Source organism: Crinia signifera, chromosome 5, assembly GCF_055691185.1.
Source record: "Crinia signifera chromosome 5, ASM5569118v1, whole genome shotgun sequence".
NCBI classification, from domain to species: domain Eukaryota; kingdom Metazoa; phylum Chordata; class Amphibia; order Anura; family Myobatrachidae; genus Crinia; species Crinia signifera.
Genome location: NC_139221.1, coordinates 158,343,249 through 158,367,220, shown reverse-complemented (window position 1 = coordinate 158,367,220; position 23,972 = coordinate 158,343,249). Strand labels below are relative to the sequence as shown.

At 55.7% G+C, this 23,972-nt stretch overlaps 1 long non-coding RNA gene across 16 annotated transcripts in view; it reads right to left on the bottom strand.

The window, feature by feature from the left end:
* Positions 1-1,267: 1,267 nt before the first annotated feature.
* Positions 1,268-23,972, bottom strand: part of LOC146080668 (uncharacterized) — a 121,560-nt gene continuing 98,855 nt past the window's right edge. For 13 of the 16 annotated variants that reach the window (XR_014474941.1, XR_014474939.1, XR_014474934.1 and 10 more), the window contains 4 exons: positions 11,925-12,035; positions 7,232-7,342; positions 3,829-3,942; positions 1,268-1,502 (listed from right to left, as the gene is read on the bottom strand). This is a non-coding gene — a long non-coding RNA (uncharacterized LOC146080668). The remainder of the gene's footprint in view (positions 1,503-3,828; positions 3,943-7,231; positions 7,343-11,924; positions 12,036-23,972) is intronic. The other 3 variants (XR_014474935.1, XR_014474937.1, XR_014474936.1) reach the window with 2 other exon arrangements.

The following is a 23,972-nucleotide window of genomic DNA, read 5'->3' as shown; positions in this document are numbered from 1 at the left end:
CATGGTGGTCTGGAAACATACTACTAAAGAGACAACCGACCCATTCCAGGTTCCTACAATTTTGTGGTAACCCTTGTTTCCCAGCAGCACAAAACAACTCAAGATTCACTGTATGGAAGAAGAAGGGTATCATTTCCATCAAAGATGTATTCGATCCAGGGGGTGTTATCCTACCTTTTACTTCCCTGGTTGAAAAATACCAAATTCCTAACTCAGATTTTTTCATGTATTTACAACTAAGGCATTATGTACAGTCACTACCTCCCCCATTTGACACCTCACTATCTCTAGACCCCCTTACCTCTTTAACTGCCAAGATTTCTTTAGCTCCATACAAAATTAGTTTATTGTACTGGGATTTCCTGTCATTATGTCCCAACAAGCTTTGGGCGCGTGGAGTGTCGACCTGGGAATCAGACTTATGCAAACCCATGGTGCTCAAAGATATACACTGGGATCTTACCAATATCCTCAAGTTTTTGCATTCTGCAAGGCTGCAGGAGACACATATGCGTTTTTTGCACAGGGCCTATATTTCACCAGGCCAACGGGCCCACATGGTACCAGATGCCTCCCCGAGGTGCCTAAAATGTGGTGCCTCGGTAGCGCTATTTATCCACTGCTTTTGGACATGCCCAAAAATTAAAAAGTTTTGGAATAAGCTACTGAGCTTTATTAATAACACATTTAAACTTCATTTGCTTTTTGATCCGCTAGCAATCCTAATGTTAAATTTCTCCGTTTGGCACCTGGCAGGGAAGCAAAAACTCCTAGCACCCTTGCTATGCTTAATCCTTACTATAGGTAAGAAACTAATACTAACCAACTGGACCGTTAGATCTGCACCCAGAATCGACACAATACGCGCCCACCTCCTTAAGACCTTGTATTTAGAAAGGCAATCTACTATGCCCAATATAGAAGAAGGGGGTCTACGTTTCTATAAAAAATGGGTGCCGTACATCGAGGTGTTGGACTCAACCCAACAAAACCAAATTATGTCTGTATTTGACTCGGCAACGTGGAATACTTACCGTCAACTTGCCTTACCGGTGAATATGTCATCTGTGACTGACTAAAATATATATGATGGTGTCAACCCCCACAGTTCCATGCACTACCGGAAATGTATTTGTAAAATAATAGATTGAACGACATGACCAGGAGCACTAAATCCTATGTCCCTCCCACACTCCCCCCCTCCCCCCCCCCCCACACTTATTCCTCTTTCCCTCTTCTCCCACTTAATTGAAACTACAACGATTGGTTTATTCGTATAATTTTGTTAGGTTTATTTTGAAATGTCGTTTTGCAAAATATACTACATTGCATCATAAGTTGATACCTTTCAGCAGTCACCGACTAAGCGAAAGATCCGCTACATTTATTGACACAAAGGACACTGGACTCTATCTTGATAGATGCCTGAGGTTCCCAGCGACCTCGGTGCTTCCCTGTTCTTGTCTTGCTCCACGCGGGGGTCTCCAACAGAAGGCGGGCCTCTGCGGGGAGAGATTTGAGATATGATTCTATCTTATTATATTGACCCATGTGCCCTGATCGTGGTATAACATACTGTTATGTGAACATGTATATTGCGCATATTTGTCTGGATGCCTATCTGTGAAACTACAAAATTTTGAAAATCCAAATAAAAATATTAAAAAAAAATAAAAAAAAAAATCAGGGAACCCGACAAATAGGGGTTCCCCGATTTTTAACAACCAGCCCCAGGCTCCAGGTCCGGGGCTGGTTCCCAAAATACGGGGGACAAAATGACTAGGGGTCCCCCAAACCAGCCAGCAGGGTAATGTCACAGCCGTGGGACACTTATGATATAAGGTCCCGCGGCCAAAACATCACCCTACTGACCAGTCAGCCTGGCCAGGGGCCCTGGGGGAGTGGGGACCCCACCCAATGAAGGGGTCCCCCCCCTCCAGGACTTACCTGACCAGGCTGAAGCCTGGTGCTGTCCCCGGTGACCCTGGGCTGTGGTCATCGGGCTGATAGTGGTGTAAAAAAAAAGAATAATCTATTGTCTAATACTGGTGCACTATGAGTCCCAGCAAGCCTCCCCCGCAAGCTGGGACTTGGAGAACCACAAGTCCCAACCTGCGGGGCATTAAAGGGCCCGCTGGGTCTTGTAGTTCCACAGTATTAAAAATAGTACAATAAAACACACTGACACACATTTAAAATAAAACTTTAATACATCCAAAGCCCTTACATACTAATACTTACCTATCTTCTTCCCGTAGGTAGCCCTGGTCCTGATGTCCTGTGTCGTCTTCTGGATCCATGTCGACGTCGCTGTCCATGTCGTCCTCGCTGTCGGCGTCCAGAGTCCGACGAAATCCATGTGGGAACCTATGGAAGGAAACCATACTCACCTGTCCTAGGGCGACGTAGACCAGGTAAGGGTCTTTGCAAAAAAACAAACCGAGTACGCGAAACCAGACTGACAGCAGAGAGCCGCACGGTGTTTGTGTACATCGTGCGGCTCCGCCTCCCGAATGCCGCTATTGGCCTCCTTGCGGCCAATCAGGAGCCGCAAGGCGGCCAATAGCGGCATTCGGGAGGCGCTGTGCGGCTCTCTGCTGTCCGTCTGGTTTCGCGTACTCGGTTTGTTTTTTTGCGAAGACCCTTACCTGGACTACGTCGCCCTAGGACAGGTGAGTATGGTTTCCTTCCATAGGTTCCCACATGGATTTCGTCGGACTCCGGACGACGACAGCGAGGACGACATGGACAGCGACATCGACATGGATCCAGAAGACGACACAGGACATCAGGACCAGGGCTACCTACGGGAAGAAGATAGGTAAGTATTAGTATGTAAGGGCTTTGGATGTATTAAAGGTTTATTTTAAATGTGTGTCAGTGTGTTTTATTGTACTATTTTTAATACTGTGGAACTACAAGACCCAGCGGGCCCTTTAATGCCCCGCAGGCTGGGACTTGTGGTTCTCCAAGTCCCAGCTTGCGGGGGAGGCTTGCTGGGACTCATAGTGCACCAGTATTAGACAATAGATTATTCTTTTTTTTTACACCACTATCAGCCCGGTGACCACAGCCCAGGGTCACCGGGGACAGCACCAGGCTTCAGCCTGGTCAGGTAAGTCCTGGGGGGGGGGGGACCCCTTCATTGGGGGGGTCCCCACTCCCCCAGGGCCCCTGGCCAGGCTGACTGGTCGGTAGGGTTAATGTTTTGGCCGCGGGACCTTATATCATAAGTGTCCCCCGGCTGTGACATTACCCTGCTGGCTGGTTTGGCCTGGGGCTGGTTCTTAAAATAAGGGGGACCCCTAGTCATTTTGTCCCCCGTATTTTGGGAACCAGCCCCGGACCTGGAGCCTGGGGCTGGTTGTTAAAAATCGGGGAACCCCTATTTGTCGGGTTCCCTGATTTTTAATTACCGGCCCCGGCTCTTTCAGCCTGGTGCTGGTTACGGCTGTGGGGGGGACCCCACGCCGATTTTTTTAAAATTTATTTAATTTTTCTATTTTTTTTACACACTGCAGCCTGCACGGATCTGACTGATCCGTGCAGACTGCCTGCAGGAATTCGTATTAGCGGCCGTATATATGGCCAGCTAATACGAATTCCTACGACATCGGAGGGTTACAAAGCAGTCGTACTGTATATGACTGCTTTGTACATTCCCCTCCGGAAAATGACTTTGCATACGACTGAAACAGTCGTATGCAGTCATAGGGGAAATACCAATACGAAAAACTAGGTTTTTCATATTGGTAAATTTTCCCCTATAGCAAACATACATATTTGATAAATATGCATGTATGCCAGGAAGATATTATCGCGCCTCACCTGTTGTTTGTAGCTGCTCCTGCCTTTGGACCTTTAGAATATGACATCACAGTAGTCCAGAGATGTAGCTGGCTAAGTTGTTGACATTACAATTCCTTTGAGGAGAAGTCTGACCTGAAATAATAGAAAAGGGGCGCGATAATATGTTCATGACATACATGCATATTTATTTTTACTGTGTCTTACATCTATCTCATCCCTGCACCCTCCCTCACCGTGCGTCTTCCATGCTACCCTGCACCACAACCCTCTCACCCTGCGTCTTCCCCCACTCTGAACACCCCCCTCATCCTGCATCTTCCCTCACCCAGTGTCCTCTAACCCTGCACCAATCCCCTCTAACCCAGCATCCTCCGTCCCCCTGGACCAGCCCCTTCTCACCATGTTTCCTCCGCCCCCTCTCACAATGCAACTTCCCTCACCCTGCACCCAACCCTATCTAACCCTGCATCCCATGAACCGCTGCACCAACCCCTCACCCTGCATCCTCCACCCCCTTTACCAAACCACTCTCACCATGCATCCTCTGCCCCCCTGTACCCACCCCCTTCCACCCTGTATCCTCAGCCCCCTCTCACCCTACATCTTCCCTCACACTGCACCAACCACCTCTCACTCTGTGTCTTCCCTAACCCTGTCTCCTCTCACCCAGCACCTACCCTCTCTAACCCTGCATTTTACGCCCCCCTGCACCAACCCCCTCTCACCCTGCATCCAACACCCCCCTGCACCAACCCCCTCTCATCCTATGGCCTCGGCCCCCTTCACTTACCCCATCTAACCCTGCATCTTCCCTCACCCTGCACCAACCCCTCTTACCCTACACCAACCCAATCTCACCCTGTATCTTTCCTCACCCTGCACCAACCCCTCTCACCCTACACCAACCCAATCTCACCCTGTATCTTCCCTCACCCTGCAACAACCCTCTCTAGCCCTGCATTCCGCGCCCCCCTGCACCAACCCCCTCTCACCCTGCAACAACTCCTGCTCACACTACACCAACCGACTCTCACCCTGTGTCCTCTCACCTTGCACCAACCCTCTCTCGCACTGTGTCTTCCATCACCCCGTGTCCTCTCACCCTGCACCAGCCCTCTCTAACCCTGCATCCCACGCCCATCTGCACAAACCCCCTCTCACTCTGCATCCTTCACCCCCCTTCACGATATCCCTCTCACCCTGCACCAACCCTCTCTCACTCTGCATCCTCTGCCCCCCCTGCACCAACCCCCTCTCACCCTGCGTCCTCCACCCCCTTCATCAACTTCCTCTCACCCTGTGTCTTCCAGCCCCTTCACCAACCCCTCTCACCCAGCATTTTCCCTCACCCTACACCAACCACCTCTCAACCTGCATCCTCCGCGCCCCCCCCCCCCCGCAACAACCCCATGTCACTGTATCCTCTGCCACCTCTCACCCTCCATCTTCTCTCACCCTGCACCAACCACCTCACCCTATACCAACCCACTCTAACCCTACACCAACCCAATCTCACCCTGTATCTTCCCTCACCCTGCACCAACCCCTCTTACCCTACACCAACCCAATCTCACCCTGTATCTTTCCTCACCCTGCACCAACCCCTCTCACCCTACACCAACCCAATCTCACCCTGTATCTTCCCTCACCCTGCAACAACCCTCTCTAGCCCTGCATTCCGCGCTCCCCTGCACCAACCCCCTCTCACCCTGCAACAACTCCTGCTCACACTACACCAACCCACTCTCACCCTGTGTCCTCTCACCTTGCACCAACCCTCTCTCGCACTGTGTCTTCCATCACCCCGTGTCCTCTCACCCTGCACCAGCCCTCTCTAACCTTGCATCCCACGCCCATCTGCACAAACCCCCTCTCACTCTGCATCCTTCACCCCCCCTCACGAAATCCCTCTCACCCTGCACCAACCCTCTCTCACTCTGCATCCTCTGCCCCCCCTGCACCAACCCCCTCTCACCCTGCGTCCTCCACCCCCTTCATCAACTTCCTCTCACCCTGTGTCTTCCAGCCCCTTCACCAACCCCTCTCACCCAGCATTTTCCCTCACCCTACACCAACCACCTCTCAACCTGCATCCTCCGCGCCCCCCCCCCCGCAACAACCCCATGTCACTGTATCCTCTGCCGCCTCTCACCCTCCATCTTCTCTCACCCTGCACCAACCACCTCACCCTACACCAACCCACTCTAACCCTGTGTCTTCCCTCACCCTTCATCAACCCCCTCTAACCCTGCATCCCACACACCCCTGCACCAACCCCCTCTCACCCTGCAACAACCCCTGCTCACCCTACACTAACTCCCTCTCACCCTATGTCCTCCGCCCCTTCACTTACCCGCTCTCACCCTGCACCAACCCTCCCCCTGAACCAACCCCCTCTCACCCTACACCAACCCAATCTCCCCCTGTGTCCTCCCTCACCCTGCACCAACCCTCTCTAACCCTGCATTCCTTGCCCCCCTGCACCAACCCCCTCTCACCCTGCATCTTCCCTCACCGTGCACCAACTCCTGCTCACCCTACACCAATCCACTCTCACCCTGTGTCTTCAATCACCCCGTGTCCTCTCACCCTGCACCAACCCTCTCTAACCCTGCATCCTCCAACCCCTTAATCAACCTCCTCTCACCCTACATCTTTCCTCACCCTGCACCAACCCACTTTCACCCTGTGTCTTCCATCACCCTGAGTCCTCTAACCCTGTACCAACCTTCTCAAACCCTGAATCCCATGCCCCCCTGCACCAACCCACTCTCACCCTGCATCCTCCACCCCCTTCACCAAACCTCTCTCACCCTGCATTCTCCTCTTCCCTTCACCAACCCCACCTCACCCAGCATTTTTCCTCACCCTGCACCAACCCCCTCTAACCCTGCATTCTACACCCCACTTCACCAATCTCCTCACACCCTACACCAACCCACTCTCACCCTGTGTCTTCTCACACTGCATCCCACGCCCCCCTGCATCAACCCCCTCTCACCTTGCATCCTCAGCCCCCCTTCACCAAACCCCTATCACCCTGCACCAACCCTTTCTCACCCTGCATCCTCCGCCTCCCTGCACCAACCCGTCACTCTGTTTCCCATATCACCTTGCATCTTCTCTACCTGCACCAACCCTTTCTCAACCTGTGCCAACCCCCTCTATCTTTGTGTCCTCCGCCACCCTGCATCCACCGCCACCCTGCACCACGCCATCTTCTCCCACCCTGCACCCCCCTCTTACACCGTGTCTTCTCTCACCCTGCATCTTCTCACCCTACACCACCCACCTCTCACTCTACAAACTCCAGAACCTAAATTCATCAAGCTATAAACATAATGTAAGGAAGAGAGTCTATAGCAAACATACATATTTGATAAATATGCATGTATGCCAGGAAGATATTATCGCGCCTCACCTGTTTGTAGCTGCTCCTGCCGTTGGACCTTTAGAATATGACATCACAGTAGTCCAGAGATGTAGCTGGCTAAGTTGTTGACATTACAATTCCTTTGGGGAGAAGTCCGACCTGAAAAAAATAGAAAAGGGGCGCTTTAATATGTTCATGACATACATGCATATTTATTTTTACTGTGTCTTACATCTATCTCATCCCTGCACCCTCCCTCACAGTGCGTCTTCCATGCCACCCTGACTCTTCCATGCCACCCTGCACAACCACCCTCTCACCCTGCGTCTTCCCCCACTCTGCACACCCCTCCCCCCCCCCTCATCCTGCATCTTCCCTCACCCAGGGTGACATTCTATGCTATGCGCTAAATGCGCATGTTTAATTCGCACACCATATCGCCGCAAATCGCCTATTTTCAAATCGCATTTTTCAGCCTAAATGCGCATATTTAATGTGATGCGCATTGGAGGCTGAAAAGTGCGAATAGGGGCGATTTGCGCCGATGTGGTGCGCTGTTTTTAGTCCTGAAAATGTGCGATTTTCATGTGTGAAAATCGCACATTTGCAGGACAGCGCAAGGTGTAAAAAAAAGAACCGAGCGCGGGGTCCCCCGCCCGAGTGTAACCAGCCCCGGGCTCACTGAGCCGGTGCTGGTGACATAAAATCAGGGTCCCCGACAAATAGGGGTCCCCTTGATTTTATGAAACCAGCACCAGACTCAAGGTCCGGCGCTGGTTCCCAAAATACGGGGGACAAAGTGACTAGGGGTCCCCCGTATTTTAAGAACCAGCACCGGACACAACCAGCCAGCAGGGTAATGCCACAGCCGGGGGGAGACTTTTTATACAAGTCCCCCCGGCCAAAGCATTAACCCCCTGGCTGGTCAGCATGGGCAGGGGTCCTGGGGAAGTGGGGACCCCCCAATGAAGGGGTCCCCCCCTCCAGGACTTACCAGCCCATGCTGATAGTCCGGGGCTGTCCTCCATGCCCCTGGGCTGTGGGCATGGAGCTGATGCTTTGTGTAAAAAAAAGAATGTAAACTATTGTTTTACACTGGCGAACTATCAGTCCCAGCAAGCCTACCCCGCATGCTGGGACTTGGGGAACCACAAGTCCCAGCATGCGGGGCATTAAAGTGCCCGCTGGCACTTGTAGTTCTGCAGTGTAAAAAATAGTGCACAAAATCACACTGACACCCTGTGAAATAAAACTTTAATACACACAAAACACACTGATACTTACCTACCTTGAGCCCGTAGGTCGGTCCCTGGATCCTGGATTCGTCCTCCGGGGCTCCAGGGCAGAAGAGTCCGGTTCCGGGGCCTTGGTCCTGGTTCCGGGGCTGGTCCTGGGGTTCCGGGGCTCCTGGCGTGAAGAATCCGGGGTCCGGGATCCGTGGTAGTCCAGAGGGGTACCTAAGGAGGAAAATCCTACTCACCTGCTCCCCGGCGGCGACCTCCGGTGACAGCGCTGCTCCCGAATGGTACCCGGCTTCAAGGAGTTGGTCCGGCGCTGAGATGTTTCCTCTTCGCCGTCTCTGAACAGAATGATTTCTCGGCCAATCAGGAGCCGAGAAAGTCGGCTCCTGATTGGCCAGAAATCATTCTGAATATAGACGCCGACGGAGTAACATCTCAGCGCATCCAGAGCAGAGATGTTACTCCGTCGGCGTCTATATTCAGAATGATTTCTGGCCAATCAGGAGCCGACTTTCTCGGCTCCTGATTGGCCGAGAAATCATTCTGTTCAGAGACGGCGAAGAGGAAACATCTCAGCGCCGGACCAACTCCTTGAAGCCGGGTACCATTCGGGAGCAGCGCTGTCACCGGAGGTCGCCGCCGGGGAGCAGGTGAGTAGGATTTTCCTCCTTAGGTACCCCTCTGGACTACCACGGATCCCGGACCCCGGATTCTTCACGCCAGGAGCCCCGGAACCCCAGGACCAGCCCCGGAACCAGGACCAAGGCCCCGGAACCGGACTCTTCTGCCCTGGAGCCCCGGAGGACGAATCCAGGATCCAGGGACCGACCTACGGGCTCAAGGTAGGTAAGTATCAGTGTGTTTTGTGTGTATTAAAGTTTTATTTCACAGGGTGTCAGTGTGATTTTGTGCACTATTTTTTACACTGCAGAACTACAAGTGTCAGCGGGCACTTTAATGCCCCGCATGCTGGGACTTGTGGTTCCCCAAGTCCCAGCATGCGGGGTAGGCTTGCTGGGACTGATAGTTCGCCAGTGTAAAACAATAGTTTACATTCTTTTTTTTACACAAAGCATCAGCTCCATGCCCACAGCCCAGGGGCATGGAGGACAGCCCCGGACTATCAGCATGGGCTGGTAAGTCCTGGAGGGGGGGGACCCCTTCATTGGGGGGGTCCCCACTTCCCCAGGACCCCTGCCCATGCTGACCAGCCAGGGCGTTAATGCTTTGGCCGGGGGGACTTGTATAAAAAGTCTCCCCCCGGCTGTGGCATTACCCTGCTGGCTGGTTGTGTCTGGTGCTGGTTCTTAAAATACGGGGGACCCCTAGTCACTTTGTCCCCCGTATTTTGGGAACCAGCGCCGGACCTTGAGTCTGGTGCTGGTTTCATAAAATCAAGGGGACCCCTATTTGTCGGGGACCCTGATTTTATGTCACCAGCACCGGCTCAGTGAGCCCGGGGCTGGTTACACTCGGGCGGGGGACCCCGCGCTCGTTTTTTTTTTTGATTTAACCATTTATTTTACTTTTTAAAGCAGAACTCTGCACAGAACATTGCGATCTGTGCAGGGTTCTGCCTAATTCGCCTAACAGACCCAGGTCTGAAATAAGTGCGATAATTAGTCACTTAAATAATGCGATGTGCAAATGCGCATAGCATTAAATAAGCGACTTGTATACTTTTCTGTGCGCAAACATCTGGATGCGATAAAAATGCGAATTAATCTCGCATTTTTATTCACCAGACCTTTACGCACAAAATATGCGATTTCAGCCCCTGTGCGCATCCCATTAAATCGGCGATTTAATGGGAAAATGCGATAGCGCCATTTTGTGGTCTAATTACCGCAAAATCGCGCTAATCGCAGAGCATAGAATGTCACCCCCAGTGTCCTCTAACCCTGCACCAATCCCCTCTAACGCTGCATCCTCCGTCCCCATGGACCAGCTTCTTCTCACCCTGTTTCCTCCGCCCCTTCTCACCATTCAACTTCATTCCCGGCACCAAACCACTCTAACCATACACCAACCCACTCTCACCGTGCACAAACCCTATCGAACCCTGCATCCCATGAACCCCTGCACCAACCCTCTCACCCTGCATCCTCCACCCCCCTTCACCAAACCCCTCTCACCATGCATCCTCTGCCCCCCTGTACCCACCCCCTTTCACCCTGTATCCTCAGCCCCCTCTCACCCTAAATCTTCCCTCACCCTGCACCAACCACCTCTCACCCTGTGTCTTCCCTAACCCTGTGTCCTCTCGCCCAGCACCAACCCTCTCTAACCCTGCATTTTACGGCCCCCTGCACCAACCCCCTCTCACCCTGCATCCAACACCCCCCTGCACCAACCCCCTCACCCTGCATAATATACCCCCCTTCACCAAACCCCTCTCACCCTGCATCTTCTGCCCCGCTGCACTAACCCCCTCTCACCCTATGGCCTCCGCCCCCTTCACATACCCCATCTCACCCTGCATCTTCCCTCACCCTGCACCAACTCCTCTCACCCTACACCAACCCAATCTCACCCTGTGTCTTCCTCACCCTGCAACAACCCTCTCTGACCCTGCATTCCACGCCCCCCTGCACCAACCCCCTCTCACCCTGCACCAATCCCTCTCACCCTACACCAACCCACTCTAACCCTGTGTCCTCTCACCCTGCACCCAACCCTCTCTAACCCTGCATCCTCCAACCCCTTAATCAACCCACTCTCATCCTACATCTTTCCTCACCCTGCACCAACCCACTTTCACCCTGTGTCTTCCCTCACCCTGAGTCCTCTCACCCTGTACCAACCTTCTCAAACCCTGAATCTCATGCCCCCCTGCACCAACCCACTCTCACCCTGCATCCTCCACCCCCCTTCACCAAAACTCTCTCACCCTGCATTCTCCGCTTCCCTTCACCAACCCCATCTCACCCAGCATTTTTCCTCACCCTGCACCAACCCCCTCTAACCCTGCATTCTACACCCCACTTCACCAACCCCCTCACACCCTACACCAACCCACTCTCACCCTGTGTCTTCTCTCACACTGCATCCCACGCCCCCCTGAATCAACCCCCTCTCACCTTGCATCCTCAGCCCCCCTTCACCAAACCCCTATCACCTTGCACCAACCCTTTCTCACCCTGCATCCTCCGCCTCCCTGCACCAACCCATCACTCTGTTTCCCATATCACCTTGCATCTTCTCTACCTGCACCAACCCTTTCTCAACCTGTGCCAACCCCCTCTATCTTTTTGTCCTCCGCCACCCTGCATCCACCGCCACCCTGCACCACGCCATCTTCTCCCACCCTGCACCCCCCTCTTACCCCGTGTCTTCTCTCACCCTGCATCTTCTCACCCTACACCACCCACCTCTCACTCTACAAACTCCAGAACCTAAATTCATCAAGCTATAAACATAATATATGGAAGAGAGTCTATAGCAAACATACATATTTGATAAATTTGCATGTATGCTAGGAAGATATTATCGCGCCTCACCTGTTTGTAGCTGCTCCTGCTGTTGGACCTTTAGAATATGACATCACAATAGTCCAGAAATATAGCTGGCTAAGTTGTTGACATTACAATTCCTTTGAGGAGAAGTCTGACCTGAAAAAAATAGAAAAGGGGCGCAATAATATGTTCATGACATACATGCATATTTATTTTTACTGTGTCTTACGTCTATCTCATCCCTGCACCCTCCCTCACAGTGCGTCTTCCATGCCACCCTGACTCTTCCATGCCACCCTGCACCACCACCCTCTGACCCTTTGTCTTCCCCCACTCTGCACAACCCCCCCCCTCCTCATCCTGCATCTTCCCTCACCCAGTGTCCTCTAACCCTGCACCAATCCCCTCTAACCCTGCATCCTCCATCCCCATGGACCAGCTCCTTCTCACCCTGTTTCCTCCGCCCCTTCTCACCATGCAACTTCATTCCCGGCACCAAACCACTCTAACCATACACCAACCCACTCTCACCGTGCACAAACCCTATCGAACCCTGCATCCCATGAACCCCTGCACCAACTCTCTCACCCTGCATCCTCCACCCCCCTTCACCAAACCCCTCTCACCATGCATCCTCTGCCCCCCTGTACCCACCCCCTTTCACCCTGTATCCTCAGCCCCCTCTCACCCTACATCTTCCCTCACCCTGCACCAACCACCTCTCACCCTGTGTCTTCCCTAACACTGTGTCCTCTCGCCCAGCACCAACCCTCTCTAACCCTGCATTTTACGCCCCCCTGCACCAACCCCCTCTCACCCTGCATAATATACCCCCCTTCACCAAACCCCTCTCACTCCTGCATCCCCTGCCCCCCTGCACTAACCCCCTCTCACCCTATGGCCTCCGCCCCCTTCACTTACCCCATCTCACCCTGCATCTTCCCTCACCCTGCACCAACCCCTCTCACCCTACACCAACCCAATCCCACCCTGTGTCTTCCCTCACCCTGCAACAACCCTCTCTAACCCTGCATTCCACGCCCCTCTGCACCAACCCCCTCTCACCCTGCACCAATCCCTCTCACCCTACACCAACCCACTCTAACCCTGTATCCTCTCACCCTGCACCAACCCTCTCCAAATCTGCATCCCACGCCCCCCTGCAACAACCCCCTCTCACCCTGCATACTTCACCCACCTTCACGAATTCCCTCACGCCCTGCACCAACCCTCTCTCACCCTGCGTCCTCCACCCCCTTCATCAACCCCCTCAAACGCTGCATCTTCCCTCACCCTGCACCAACCCACTTTCACCCTGTGTCCTCTCACCCTGCACCAACCGTCTCAAACCCTGCATCCTATGCCCCCCTGCACCAACCCACTCTCACCCTGCATCCTCCACCCCCCTTCACCAACCCTCTCGCACCCTGCATTCTCCTCGTCCCTTCACCAACCCCATCTCACCCAGCATTTTTCCTCACCCTGTATCAACCCCCTCTAACCCTGCATTCTCCTCCCCCTTGACCAACCCCCTCTGACCCTGCATCTTCCCCCAACCTGCACCAACCCCCTCTCACCCTACATCAACCCACTCTCACCGTGTCTTCCCTCACCCGGTGTCCTCTCACCCTGCACCAACCTTCTCCAACCCTGAATCCTATGCCCCCTGCACCAACCCACTCTCATCCTGCATCCTCCACCCCCTTCACCAACTCTCTCACCCTGCATTCTCCACTTCCCTTCACCAACCCCATCTCACCCAGCATTTCCCTTACCCTACAGCAACCTCCTCTAAAACTGCATGCTCCGCCCCCCTTCACCAACCCCCTAACACCCTACACCAACCCACTCTCACCCTGCATCTCACCTCCCTCTGCATCAACCCCCTCTCACCTTGCATCCTCAGCCCCCCTTCAACAAACCCCTATTGCCCTGCACCAATCCTTTCTCACCCTGCATTCTCCACCTCCCTGCACCAACCCCTGTCACCCTGTTTCCCATATCACCCTGCATCTTTTCTCCCTGCACAAACCCCTTCTCGCCCTGTGCCAACTCCCTCTAGCCTTGCATCCTCTGCCACTCTGCATAAACCACCTCTCACCCTGCGTACTCCACCCCCTTCACCAAACCCCTCTCACCCAGCACCAACCCCCATCTCACCCCGAGACTTCCCTCATCCTGTGTCCTCTCACCCCTGCACCAACCCTCTCTAACCCTGCTTCCCATGCCCCCCTGCACCAACCCTCTCTCACCCTACATCCTCCACCCCCCTTCACCAAACCCCTCTCATCCTGCACCAACCCTACCTCATCCTGCATACTCCGCCCCCCTGCAACAAACCCCTCTCACCCTGCATCCTTCACGAATTCCCTCTCACCCTGCATCCTCTGCCCCCCCTCAACCAACCCCCTCTCACCCTGCTTTCTCCACCCCTTCATCAACCCCATCACTCTGCACCAACCCACTTTCACCCTGTGTCTTCCCTCACCCTGTGTCCTCTCACCCTGTACCAATCCTTTCAAACCCTGCATCCCATGCCCCCCTGCACCAACCCACTCTCACCCTGCATCCTCCACCCCCCTTCACCAAACCTCTCTCACCCTGCATTCTCCGCTTCCCTTCACCAACCCCATCTCACCCAGCATTTTTCCTCACCCTGCACCAACCCCCTCTAACCCTGCATTCTCCTCCCCCTTGACCAACCCCCTCTGACCCTGCATCTTCCCCCAACCTGCACCAACCCCCTATCACCCTACACAACCCACTTTCACCGTGTCTTCCCTCACCCGGTGTCCTCTCACCCTGCACCAACCCTCTCAAACCCTGAATCCTATGCCCCCCTGCACCAACCCACTCTCATCCTGCATCCTCCACCCCCCTTCACCAACTCTCTCACCCTGCATTCTCTGCTTCCCTTCATCAACCCCATCTCACCCAGCATTTCCCTTACCCTACCTACAGCAACCTCCTCTAAACCTGCATTCTCCGCCCCCCTTCACCAACCCCCTAACACCCTACACCAACCCACTCTCACCCTGCATCCCACGCCCCCCTGCATCAACCCCCTCTCACCTTGCATCCTCAGCCCCCCTTCAACAAACCCCTATTGCCCTGCACCAATCCTTTCTCACCCTGCATCCTCCACCTCCCTGCACCAACCCCTGTCACCCTGTTTCCCATATCACCCTGCATCTTTTCTCCCTGCACAAACCCCTTCTCGCCCTGTGCCAACCCTCTCTAGCCTTGCATCCTCTGCCACTCTGCATAAACCACCTCTCACCCCGAGTCTTCCCTTATCCTGTGTCCTCTCACCCTGCACCAACCCTCTCTAACCCTGCTTCCTCCACCCCCCTTCAGTAGACCCCTCTCATCCTGCACCAACCCTACCTCATCCTGCATACTCCGCCCCCCTGCACCAAACCCCTCTCACCCTGCATCCTTCACGAATTCCCTCTCACCCCGCACCAACCCTCTCTTACCCTGCATCCTCCGCCCCCCCCTGAACCAACCCCCTCTCACCGTGCGTTCTCCACCCCTTCATCAACCCCATCAACCTGCACCAACCCACTTTCACCCTTTGTCTTCCCTCACCCTGTGTCCTCTCACCCTGTACCAATCCTCTCAAACCCTGCATCCCATTCCCCCCTGCACCAACCCACTCTCACCCTGCATCCTCCACCCCCCTTCACCAAACCTATCTCACCCTGCATTCTCCGCTTCCCTTCACCAACCCCATCTCACCCACCATTTTTCCTCACCCTACACCAACCCCCTCTAACCCTGCATTCTCCTCCCCCCTTCACCAACCCCCTCACACCCTACACCAACCCATTCTCACCATGTGTCTTCTCTCACCCTGCATCCCACACACCCCTGCATGAACCCCCTCTCACCTTGCATCCTCCACCCGCTTCACCAAACCCCTCTCACCCTGCATACTCTGCTCCCCTGCACCAACCCTTTCTCACCCTGCATCCTCCACCCCCCTTCACCAAACCCTCTCACCCTGCACCAACCATCTCTCCCTGCATTCTCTGCCTCCCTTCACCAACGCCATCTTACCCAGCATTTTCCCTCACACTGCACCAACCCCCATCTCACCCTGAGTCTTTCATCCTGTATCCTCTCACCCTGTGTCCTCTGCTTCCCTTCACCAGCCCCTTCTCACCCAGCATTTTCCCTCACCCTGCCCCAACCCTCTCACCCTACATCCTCTGCCCCCCCCCCTACACCAACCCACTCTCACCCTGCATACCACGCCCCCCTGCACCAACAAACTCTTACCCTGCATCCTCCACCCCCCTTCACCAAACCCCTCAACCTGCATCCTCTGCCCCCCTGCACCAACCCCCTCTCACCCTGTGTCTTCCGACCCTTCACCAACCCCTTTCACCCAGCATTTCCCTCACCCTACACCAACCACCTCTCAACCTACATCCTCCGCTCCCCCCTGCACCAACCCCATTTCACCGTGTCCTCCGCCCCCTCTCACCCTGCCTCTTTTCTCACCCTGCACCCACCACCTCACCCTACACCAACCTACTCTAACCCTGTGTCTTCCCTCACCCTGCATCAAACATATCTAACCCTGCATCCCACACACCCCTGCACCAACCCCCTCTCACCCTGCATCCTCCACCCCCTTCACCAAACCCCTTTCACCATATGTCCTCCACCCCCTCTCACCCTGCATTTTCCCTCACCCTGCACCAACCACCTCTCACCCTACACCAACCCACTCTCACCCTGTGTCTTCCCTTAACCTGCACCAACCCTCTCTGACCTTGGGTCCTCCAACCCCCTTCACCAAACCCCTCTTCACCCTGCATCCTCTGCCCCAACCCCCTCTCACCCTGCAAGAACCCCCTCTCACCAAACCATTCTCACCCGTGTCCTCTCACCCTGCACCAACACTCTCTCACTCTGTGTCTTCCATCACCTCGTGTCCTCTCGCCCTGCACCGACCCTCTCTAACCCTGCATCCCACGCCCCCCTGCACCAACCCCCTCTCACCCTGCATCATTCACCCCCCTTCACAAATTCCCTCTCACCCTGCACCAACCCTCTCTCACCCTGCATCCTCTGCCCCCCCCTGAACCAACCCCCTCTCACCCTGCGTTTTTCACCCCTTCATCAACCCCCTCACCCTGCACCAACCCACTTTCACCCTGTGTCTTCCCTCACCCTGTTTCCTCACCATGTACCAATCCTCTCAAACCCTGCATCCCATGCCCCCCTTCACCAGCCCCTCTCACCCAGCATTTTCCCTCACCCTACACCAACCACCTCTCAACCTGCATCCTCCGCGCCCCCCCTCTGCACAAACCCCATTTCACGGTGTCCTCCGCCTCCTCTCACCCTGCATCTTCTCTCACCCTGCACCAACCACCTCCCCCTACACCAAACCACTCTAACCCTGTGTCTTCCCTCACCCTGCACCATACCCCCTCTAACCCTGCATTCCACACACCCCTGCACCAACCCCCTCTAACCCTGCATCCTCCATCCCCATGGACCAGCTCCTTCTCACCCTGTTTCCTCCGACCCTTCTCACCATGCAACTTCATTCCCGGCACCAAACCACTCTAACCATACACCAACCCACTCTTACCGTGCACAAACCCTATCGAACCCTGCATCTCATGAACCCCTGCACCAACCCTCTCACCCTGCATCCTCCACCCCCCTTCACCAAACCCCTCTCACCATGCATCCTCTGCCCCCCTGTACCCACCCCCTTTCACCCTGTATCCACAGCCCCCTCTCACCCTACATCTTCCCTCACCCTGCACCAACCACCTCTAACCCTGTGTCTTCCCTAACACTGTGTCCTCTCGCCCAGCACCAACCCTCTCTAACCCTGCATTTTACGCCCCCCTGCACCAACCCCCTCTCACCCTGCATAATATACCCCCCTTCACCAAACCCCTCTCACCCTGCATCCCCTGCCCCCCTGCACTAACCCCCTTTCACCCTATGGCCTCCGCCCCCTTCACTTACCCCATCTCACCCTGCATCTTCCCTCACCCTGCACCAACCCCTCTCACCCTACACCAACCCAATCCCACCCTGTGTCTTCCCTCACCCTGCAACAACCCTCTCTAACCCTGCATTCCACGCCCCTCTGCACCAACCCCCTCTCACCCTGCACCAATCCCTCTCACCCTACACCAACCCACTCTAACCCTGTATCCTCTCACCCTGCACCAACCCTCTCCAAATCTGCATCCCACGCCCCCCTGCACCAACCACCTCTCACCCTGCATCCTTCACCCACCTTCACGAATTCCCTCACGCCCTGCACCAACCCTCTCTCACCCTGCGTCCTCCACCCCCTTCATCAACCCCCTCAAACGCTGCATCTTCCCTCACCCTGCACCAACCCACTTTCACCCTGTGTCCTCTCACCCTGCACCAACCGTCTCAAACCCTGCATCCTATGCCCCCCTGCACCAACCCACTCTCACCCTGCATCCTCCACCCCCCTTCACCAACCCTCTCGCACCCTGCATTCTCCTCGTCCCTTCACCAACCCCATCTCACCCAGCATTTTTCCTCACCCTGTATCAACCCCCTCTAACCCTGCATTCTCCTCCCCCTTGACCAACCCCCTCTGACCCTGCATCTTCCCCCAACCTGCACCAACCCCCTCTCACCCTACATCAACCCACTCTCACCGTGTCTTCCCTCACCCGGTGTCCTCTCACCCTGCACCAACCTTCTCCAACCCTGAATCCTATGCCCCCTGCACCAACCCACTCTCATCCTGCATCCTCCACCCCCTTCACCAACTCTCTCACCCTGCATTCTCCACTTCCCTTCACCAACCCCATCTCACCCAGCATTTCCCTTACCCTACAGCAACCTCCTCTAAAACTGCATGCTCCGCCCCCCTTCACCAACCCCCTAACACCCTACACCAACCCACTCTCACCCTGCATCTCACCTCCCTCTGCATCAACCCCCTCTCTCCTTGCATCCTCAGCCCCCCTTCAACAAACCCCTATTGCCCTGCACCAATCCTTTCTCACCCTGCATTCTCCACCTCCCTGCACCAACCCCTGTCACCCTGTTTCCCATATCACCCTGCATCTTTTCTCCCTGCACAAACCCCTTCTCGCCCTGTGCCAACTCCCTCTAGCCTTGCATCCTCTGCCACTCTGCATAAACCACCTCTCACCCTGCGTACTCCACCCCCTTCACCAAACCCCTCTCACCCAGCACCAACCCCCATCTCACCCCGAGACTTCCCTCATCCTGTGTCCTCTCACCCTGCACCAACCCTCTCTAACCCTGCTTCCCATGCCCCCCTGCACCAACCCTCTCTCACCCTACATCCTCCACCCCCCTTCACCAAACCCCTCTCATCCTGCACCAACCCTACCTCATCCTGCATACTCCGCCCCCCTGCAACAAACCCCTCTCACCCTGCATAATATACCCCCCTTCACCAAACCCCTCTCACCCTGCATCCCCTGCCCCCCTGCACTAACCCCCTTTCACCCTATGGCCTCCGCCCCCTTCACTTACCCCATCTCACCCTGCATCTTCCCTCACCCTGCACCAACCCCTCTCACCCTACACCAACCCAATCCCACCCTGTGTCTTCCCTCACCCTGCAACAACCCTCTCTAACCCTGCATTCCACGCCCCTCTGCACCAACCCCCTCTCACCCTGCACCAATCCCTCTCACCCTACACCAACCCACTCTAACCCTGTATCCTCTCACCCTGCACCAACCCTCTCCAAATCTGCATCCCACGCCCCCCTGCACCAACCACCTCTCACCCTGCATCCTTCACCCACCTTCACGAATTCCCTCACGCCCTGCACCAACCCTCTCTCACCCTGCGTCCTCCACCCCCTTCATCAACCCCCTCAAACGCTGCATCTTCCCTCACCCTGCACCAACCCACTTTCACCCTGTGTCCTCTCACCCTGCACCAACCGTCTCAAACCCTGCATCCTATGCCCCCCTGCACCAACCCACTCTCACCCTGCATCCTCCACCCCCCTTCACCAACCCTCTCGCACCCTGCATTCTCCTCGTCCCTTCACCAACCCCATCTCACCCAGCATTTTTCCTCACCCTGTATCAACCCCCTCTAACCCTGCATTCTCCTCCCCCTTGACCAACCCCCTCTGACCCTGCATCTTCCCCCAACCTGCACCAACCCCCTCTCACCCTACATCAACCCACTCTCACCGTGTCTTCCCTCACCCGGTGTCCTCTCACCCTGCACCAACCTTCTCCAACCCTGAATCCTATGCCCCCTGCACCAACCCACTCTCATCCTGCATCCTCCACCCCCTTCACCAACTCTCTCACCCTGCATTCTCCACTTCCCTTCACCAACCCCATCTCACCCAGCATTTCCCTTACCCTACAGCAACCTCCTCTAAAACTGCATGCTCCGCCCCCCTTCACCAACCCCCTAACACCCTACACCAACCCACTCTCACCCTGCATCTCACCTCCCTCTGCATCAACCCCCTCTCTCCTTGCATCCTCAGCCCCCCTTCAACAAACCCCTATTGCCCTGCACCAATCCTTTCTCACCCTGCATTCTCCACCTCCCTGCACCAACCCCTGTCACCCTGTTTCCCATATCACCCTGCATCTTTTCTCCCTGCACAAACCCCTTCTCGCCCTGTGCCAACTCCCTCTAGCCTTGCATCCTCTGCCACTCTGCATAAACCACCTCTCACCCTGCGTACTCCACCCCCTTCACCAAACCCCTCTCACCCAGCACCAACCCCCATCTCACCCCGAGACTTCCCTCATCCTGTGTCCTCTCACCCTGCACCAACCCTCTCTAACCCTGCTTCCCATGCCCCCCTGCACCAACCCTCTCTCACCCTACATCCTCCACCCCCCTTCACCAAACCCCTCTCATCCTGCACCAACCCTACCTCATCCTGCATACTCCGCCCCCCTGCAACAAACCCCTCTCACCCTGCATCCTTCACGAATTCCCTCTCACCCTGCATCCTCTGCCCCCCCTCAACCAACCCCCTCTCACCCTGCTTTCTCCACCCCTTCATCAACCCCATCACTCTGCACCAACCCACTTTCACCCTGTGTCTTCCCTCACCCTGTGTCCTCTCACCCTGTACCAATCCTTTCAAACCCTGCATCCCATGCCCCCCTGCACCAACCTACTCTCACCCTGCATCCTCCACCCCCCTTCACCAAACCTCTCTCACCCTGCATTCTCCGCTTCCCTTCACCAACCCCATCTCACCCAGCATTTTTCCTCACCCTGCACCAACCCCCTCTAACCCTGCATTATCCTCCCCCTTGACCAACCCCCTCTGACCCTGCATCTTCCCCCAACCTGCACCAACCCCCTATCACCCTACACAACCCACTCTCACCGTGTCTTCCCTCACCCAGTGTCCTCTCACCGTGCACCAACCCTCTCAAACCCTGAATCCTATGCCCCCCTGCACCAACCCACTCTCATCCTGCATCCTCCACCCCCCTTCACCAACTCTCTCACCCTGCATTCTCTGCTTCCCTTCATCAACCCCATCTCACCCAGCATTTCCCTTACCCTACAGCAACCTCCTCTAAACCTGCATTCTCCGCCCCCCTTCACCAACCCCCTAACACCCTACACCAACCCACTCTCACCCTGCATCCCACGCCCCCCTGCATCAACCCCCTCTCACCTTGCATCCTCAGCCCCCCTTCAACAAACCCCTATTGCCCTGCACCAATCCTTTCTCACCCTGCATCCTCCGCCTCCCTGCACCAACCCCTGTCACCCTGTTTCCCATATCACCCTGCATCTTTTCTCCCTGCACAAACCCCTTCTCGCCCTGTGCCAACCCTCTCTAGCCTTGCATCCTCTGCCACTCTGCATAAACCACCTCTCACCCCGAGTCTTCCCTTATCCTGTGTCCTCTCACCCTGCACCAACCCTCTCTAACCCTGCTTCCTCCACCCCCCTTCAGTAGACCCCTCTCATCCTGCACCAACCCTACCTCATCCTGCATACTCCGCCCCCCTGCACCAAACCCCTCTCACCCTGCATCCTTCACGAATTCCCTCTCACCCCGCACCAACCCTCTCTTACCCTGCATCCTCCGCCCCCCCCTGAACCAACCCCCTCTCACCGTGCGTTCTCCACCCCTTCATCAACCCCATCAACCTGCACCAACCCACTTTCACCATGTGTCTTCTCTCACCCTGCATCCCACACACCCCTGCATGAACCCCCTCTCACCTTGCATCCTCCACCCGCTTCACCAAACCCCTCTCACCCTGCATACTCTGCTCCCCTGCACCAACCCTTTCTCACCCTGCATCCTCCACCCCCCTTCACCAAACCCTCTCACCCTGTACCAACCATCTCTCCCTGCATTCTCCGCCTCCCTTCACCAACGCCATCTTACCCAGCATTTTCCCTCACACTGCACCAACCCCCATCTCACCCTGAGTCTTTCATCCTGTATCCTCTCACCCTGTGTCCTCTGCTTCCCTTCACCAGCCCCTTCTCACCCAGCATTTTCCCTCACCCTGCCCCAACCCTCTCACCCTACATCCTCTGCCCCCCCCCCCTACACCAACCCACTCTCACCCTGCATACCACGCCCCCCTGCACCAACAAACTCTTACCCTGCATCCTCCACCCCCCTTCACCAAACCCCTCAACCTGCATCCTCTGCCCCCCTGCACCAACCCCCTCTCACCCTGTGTCTTCCGACCCTTCACCAACCCCTTTCACCCAGCATTTCCCTCACCCTACACCAACCACCTCTCAACCTACATCCTCCGTTCCCCCCTGCACCAACCCCATTTCACCGTGTCCTCCGCCCCCTCTCACCCTGCCTCTTTTCTCACCCTGCACCCACCACCTCACCCTACACCAACCCACTCTAACCCTGTGTCTTCCCTCACCCTGCATCAAACATATCTAACCCTGCATCCCACACACCCCTGCACCAACACCCTCTCACCCTGCATCCTCCACCCCCTTCACCAAACCCCTTTCACCATATGTCCTCCACCCCCTCTCACCCTGCATTTTCCCTCACCCTGCACCAACCACCTCTCACCCTACACCAACCCACTCTCACCCTGTGTCTTCCCTTAACCTGCACCAACCCTCTCTGACCTTGGGTCCTCCAACCCCCTTCACCAAACCCCTCTTCACCCTGCATCCTCTGCCCCAACCCCCTCTCACCCTGCAAGAACCCCCTCTCACCAAACCATTCTCACCCGTGTCCTCTCACCCTGCACCAACACTCTCTCACTCTGTGTCTTCCATCACCTCGTGTCCTCTCGCCCTGCACCGACCCTCTCTAACCCTGCATCCCACGCCCCCCTGCACCAACCCCCTCTCACCCTGCATCATTCACCCCCCTTCACAAATTCCCTCTCACCCTGCACCAACCCTCTCTCACCCTGCATCCTCTGCCCCCCCTGAACCAACCCCCTCTCACCCTGCGTTTTTCACCCCTTCATCAACCCCCTCACCCTGCACCAACCCACTTTCACCCTGTGTCTTCCCTCACCCTGTTTCCTCTCACCATGTACCAATCCTCTCAAACCCTGCATCCCATGCCCCCCTTCACCAGCCCCTCTCACCCAGCATTTTCCCTCACCCTACACCAACCACCTCTCAACCTGCATCCTCCGCGCCCCCCATCTGCACAAACCCCATTTCACCATGTCCTCCGCCCCCTCTCACCCTGCATCTTCTCTCACCCTGCACCAACCACCTCCCCCTACACCAAACCACTCTAACCCTGTGTCTTCCCTCACCCTGCACCATACCCCCTCTAACCCTGCATTCCACACACCCCTGCACCAACCCCCTCTCACCCTGCAACAACCCCTGCTCCCCCTACACCAACCCCCTCTCACCCTATGTCCTCCGCCCCCTTCACTTACCCGCTCTCACCCTGCACCAACCCTCTCCCTGAACCAACCCCCTCTCACCCTACACCACCCCAATATCCCCGTGTCCTCCCTCACCCTGCACCAACCCTCTCTAACCCTGCATTCCACGCCCCCATGCACCAACCCCCTCTCACCCTGCTTCTTCCCTCACCGTGCACAAACCCCTGCTCACCCTACACCA